The following is a 6000-nucleotide window of genomic DNA, read 5'->3' as shown; positions in this document are numbered from 1 at the left end:
TTTGTCTTCTCAAGCCACCCTTTGAAATCTTCTGTTCACCTCTTTTACTTCATTATTTCTTCCTTTCGCTTTAGCTACTCTGCATTCAAGAGCAACTTTCAGAGTCTCTTCTGACATCCGTTTTGGTCTTCTTTCTTTCCTGTCTTTTTAATGACCTCTTGCTTTCTTCATGTATGATGTCCCTGATGTCATTCCACAACTCGTCTGGTCTTTGGTCATTAGTGTTCAACGCGTCAAATCTATTCTTGAGATGGTTTCTAAATTCCGGTGGGATATTCTCAAGGTTGTACTTTGGCTCTCGCAGACTTGTTCTAATCTTCTTCAACTTGAACTTGCATATGAGCAATTAATGGTCTGTTCCACAGTCAGCACCTAGCCTTGTTCTGACTAATGATATTGAACTTTTCCATCGTCTCTTTCCACTGTAGTTGATTTGATTCCTGTGTATTCCATCCGACAAGGTCCATGTGTATAGTCACCGTTTATATTGTTTTAAAAAGGTATTTGCAATGAAGAAGTCGCTGGTCTTGCAAAATTCTACCATGCGATCTCCAGCACTGTTTATATTACCAAGGCCATATTTTTCAACTACCAATCCTTCTTCATTTCCAACTTTCACATTCCAATCACCAGTAATTATCAATACGTCTTGATTGCATGTTTGATCAATTTCATACTGCAGAAGTTGGTAAAAATCTTCAATTTTTTCATCTTTGACATTACTGGTTGGTGTGTAAATTTGAAGAGTAGTCGTATTAACCGGTCTTTCTTGTAGGCATATGGATATTATTCTATCACCGACAGTGTTGTACTTCAGGATAGATCTTGAAATGTTCTTTTTGACGATGAATGTGATGACGTTCCTCTTTGTCATTCCCAGCATAGTAGACCATATGATTGTCTGATTCAAAATGACCTATACTAGTCCACTGTAGCTCACTGAATGCCTAGGGTATTGATCTTTATGTGTTCCATTGCATTTTTTATGATTTCCAATTTTCCTAGATTCATACTTCGTACATTCCATGTTCTGATTATTAATGGATGTTTGCAGCTGTTTCTTCTCATTTTGACTTGTGCCACATCAGCACATGAAGGTCCCCAAAACTTGACTCTATCCATGTCATTAAAATTAACTCTACTTTGAGGAGGCAGCTCTTCCCTAGTAATATTTTGAGCACCTTCCAATTTGAGGGGCTCATCTTCCAGCACTGTATCAGACAATGTTCTGCTGCTATAGAGGTGTTCAGTAGCTAAGTTTTTCAGAAGTAGACTGCCAGGTCCTTCTTCCTGATTTTTGTCTGGAAGCTCTGTTGAAACCTATCTATCTGGGTGACCCTACTGGTATTGGAAATACCAGTGGCATAGCTTTCAGCATCACAGCAACATGCAAGCCACCACCGTATGACAAACTGACAGATGAGTGGTGGCATGGGGTCACTATGAGTTGAAAATTACATGGATTGTGTCCCCCAAAAATATGTGTATCAATTTGGCTAAGCTATGATTCTCAGTATTGTGATGGTCCACCATTTTGTCATCTGATGTGATTTTCCTATGTGTTGTAAATCCTACCTCTGTGATGTTAATTAGGTGGGATAGGTGGCAGTTATGTTAATCAGGCAGGACTCAATCTACAAGATTGGATTGTGTCTTGAGCCAATCTCTTTTGAGATATGAAAGAGAGAAGCGAAAGAGAGACAGGGGGACCTCATACCACCAAGAAAGCAGTGCCAGGACCAGAGCACGTCCTTTGGACCCAGGGTTCCTTTGCAGAAACTCCTAGTCCAGGGGAAGACTGATGAGAAGGACCTTCCTCCAGAGCCAACAGAGAAGGCCTTCCCCTGGAGGTGACACACTGAATTTGGACTTCTAGCCTAACAGACTGTGAAAAAATAAATTTCTCTTTGTTAAAGTCATCCACTTGTGGTATTTGTTATAGCAGCACTAGGTGACTAAGACAGGCACCTAACAACGTGTATAGTGAGAAAGTATTTTACTTTCTGTGTTTTAAAGACTCTAGGTGTGTGTTGCCAAATTGCCCACCGAACTCGGGGCTCAATTGCAGGAACAGTGTATTAATCATATTTGTATCTCTTGCATCTAGCAAAGTACTTAGCACTTAGTAGAAATTTAGTAAATATTTGTTGAATGACATTGTTTTCCAGAAAAGTTACAACTATTTGTTTCTAATGTTGATTTTCCCTCTCCCAAGTGTCCAATTTTCTCAATACTAGTTATTGAGTGATGCATCCATTATCCATTGATTTCTTCTATGTTGTTGTTGTTAGATGCTGTCAAATTGGTTCCAACTCATAGCAACCCTATGTGTAACAGAATGAAACCCTGCCCCGTTCTGTGCCATCTTCACAATCGTTGCTATGCTTGAGCACATTGTTGCAGTCACCATGTCCACCTACCTCTTTGAGGGTCTTCCTCTTTTTCGCTGACCCTCCACTCTACCAAGTATGATGTCCTTCTCCAGGGACTGGTCCTCCTAATAATATGTTCAAAGTATGTGAGAGAAAGTCCTGCATTCTTCGCTTCTAAGGAGCATTCTAGCTGTACTTTTTCCAAGACAGATTTGTTCGTTCTTCTGGCAGTCCGTGGTATATTCAATATCCTTTGCCAACACCACAATTCAAAGGCACCAATTCTTCTTTGGTCTTCCTTATTCATTGTCCAGCTTTTGCATGCATTTGAGGCAACTGAAAATACTATGGCTTGGGTCAGGCGCACCTTAGTCCTCAAGATGACATCTTTGCTTTTTAACACTTTAAACAGGTCTTCTGCAGCTGATTTGCCCAATGAAAGTTATTATTTACATGAGGGTGTATTTCGGGGCTAGTCTGCCATTAACAAACTGATTATTCCTTTTAAAAGGAATAATTAATCCTTTGCTCAAAACCCTGCACTAAACACTAAAGCCCAAGTCCTTACAAGACCCCATATGACCTTGGTTCCATTAGGTGTCTTTGACTTCATCCCTTGTTACTCCTCTTCCCCACCCCCCCATGCTTTCCCCAGTCTGGCCACACTGGCCTCTTTCCTGTTTTTGTGATTTTAAAGTGTGTCCACTTAGTTAAGTTGGAAATAACGTTTCCCAGAATTTCGTCCCCTTATTGTTGACAAAGGCCTTAGGAGAAGCTGGTGTGAAATTTGGAAGGCAGCAGTGCAGCAGCAGCCAGTATGCTGTGAATGTCAGTGCAGAGTGCTAGGTACTGCTGCCTCTCCTGCATGTCATCGCTGATCTGCTGGCTTGGTATTTGTGGGTGTAAGCTGCCAAGCTCACAGCATTTCCAGCTCCTGTCAAATCCCCTTCATCTTCTGACTCCTGAGGCAGGCGTAGGCAGCTCTGTGGCTGTGGGAATGGGGTGGGAAGCAGAGAGACAAGGTGGGTTCTCATTTGTTTTCAGGGGTTCCAGTTTGTTTGGGGCAGGGCAGGGGGTGGTTTCAGTTTGGCTCTATGGATTCCAGTTTGTTCTCCTGTTTCCAGTTCTACCTGTTTCACATGCAGCTTTTCTTCCCTAGTGCAGGTCCTGCTGATCTACCGTGACACAGGTCTACCACCGAACGCAGAGAAACCTCCTTCCACAGGCCTCTTCACCAGCACTCATGATTGCACGAGACCTAATTTAAAAAATAAATCCCTTATCCCGTATCAGTGGTTCTACTTTCCTAACTGAACTCTAGTACACTAATTCACATGAGACATGCTTCTGCCTCAGCACCTTTGCCTTGGCTAGTCCTTCTGCCCAGATTCTCTTCTCCTAGATAACCTCGCAACCAACACCCTCACTTCCCTCAAGTACTCACCCCAACTTCCAACGAGGCCTGGCTCGACCTTCAACTTAAAATTTCAATCTCTCTCCTCCCAACCTCTCTGGCACTTTCGAATCTGCTTTCTAGCCTCTCTTTGCTTCCTGTTACAAACTACCACATTATTTTTTCCTAACCCACTACATACTTTTATTTTTAACCTGAGATTATATTTTTGTCGTCTGTCTCTCCCTGTACAATGTAAGCACCATGAGGCACTTCTGCTTTGTTCACTGATGTATCCCAAGTGCTTAGCACAATGCCTGGCACAATGTAGATATTTAAATATTTGTTGAACATATGAATTATAGTATTCCTGTATTTTTACATGATATGAGAGACATAAAAATACACCCTCTACTATAAGCAAAAATAGAAACAAAACCCACAAGACATTAAAGACGACAACCATATGACTGATTAAACAAATCAACAAGGACTCTGTGTTTCTGGCTTGTCGTCTAACCTTCCCAGCCAGGTAGCATCATTAACTATTTTGGTTGCCTTCCTGTTGGAGATATGGCCCAAAAGTCACATATACATGTAAGAGAGTTTCTGTTTTTCCCCAAAGTAAATTATGATGTGTGTGATTTTGGGGTGGGGGGGTTGGGAGCAGGAATGATGTTACACCTCAAGGCAGATTCAACCTGTAGAGAAGGGAACAGTATACGTATATATTCGAAGGGGGAGAAGGCAGAGCCAGATGCCTGCTGTCTCATGGGCAGCCAGGGAATAACACTGTAACTCAACCTTAATGTCAGGGACAAAGTGGTGTTGGTAATAGGAAGGTTGAGATGGAGTTGGGAGAGAATGGAGGCAGTAAGGCAGAAGGCAGGCAGGTGGGCATAGAAAGGGAGCAGACAGGCATGCATGATGAGCTGAAGGGGGTTAATTAGGCAGCAAACAGAGTTAGGCTGAGAAGAGCTACGGGTGGGCACTGCCTCTACTCACAGCCTTTCTCTACAAATCTCACTTGGCATGTTACTATGTATTTTCATTTAGTTTTCTCATCCCCTAAAGATTTTTTTTAACGTAACTTTTAACCAAATACGAATATATGAATGCTTTTGCTTATTTCTGAGCTTAATAAAATATTATCACATTATAGTCTTCTGTAATTTGCACTTTTCACTTAGCATTGTTTCTGAAATACAACCATGTTGTTCCATAACCAAAAAACAAAAACAAACCCAAACCAGTTGCCATTGATTCCGACTCATGGCAACCCCATGTGTTTCAGAGTAGAACTGTGCCCCACAGGGTTTTCATGGCTGTGACCTTTCAGAAGCTGTCAGCCAGGGCTTTCTTCCAATGCACCTCTGGGTGGGTCTGAACCATCAAACTTTCGGTTAGTAGCCCAGTGTGCTTAACCATCTGCACCACCTAGGAACTCTGAAGAGTCATCTATTCATTTTGACTGCAGTATAATACTCCAGTGTCACCTCCTTTGACCCCATATCCTCCGTTAGCTATTCCACTTCTATGCTCCACTTTGTGGCAAAACATCTCAAGAGTTATCCATACTTGCTAGTTTTCACTCTCTCACCTCAAATCATTTTCTCTTGAACTACTCTAATTAGGCTGTTCACAAAATTCCACTGAAAGTCTTTGTAAAGGTTACCAATAACCTCCACACTGTCAATGCAATGGCTGATTATTAGTCCTTATCTTAATCTCTCAGAAGCATTTGAGTTGAACTCTTCTTTTTATGTGTGTGAGTATAAATACATAGAGTTGTATATACTTATTTATTTAACCTTTTTAAAGAGGCAAAGCATTTGTTGCACAATACAGATAAACTATCTAAATCATAAACATAGATTTTCTGTTATTTGCAGCCAGATGCATTCTTACTGATTTAAGTTTATAGAGCCTTCTTAAAAGCCTCAACCACAAACTGGATAACCTAGATGAAATGGATAAATTCTTAGAAGCACACAACCTATCCAAACTGACTCAAGAGGAAATGGAAAATCTCAACAGACCTATAACATGTGAAGAGATCGAAATCAGTGATCAAAAACCTCTCAGCAAAAAAAAAAAAAAAAGTCCTGGACCAGATGGTTTCACTGGGGAATTCTACCAAACATTTAGAGAAGAATTGACACCAATACTGTTTAAACTCTTCCACAAAAACAAGGAATACTCCATAATTAATTCTATGAAGCAAATCATAACCCT

The sequence above is a fragment of the Trichechus manatus genome, unplaced genomic scaffold (assembly GCF_000243295.1).
Source record: "Trichechus manatus latirostris isolate Lorelei unplaced genomic scaffold, TriManLat1.0 scaffold00096, whole genome shotgun sequence".
Lineage (NCBI taxonomy): Eukaryota > Metazoa > Chordata > Mammalia > Sirenia > Trichechidae > Trichechus > Trichechus manatus.
Note: the sequence above shows the minus strand (reverse complement) of the source record.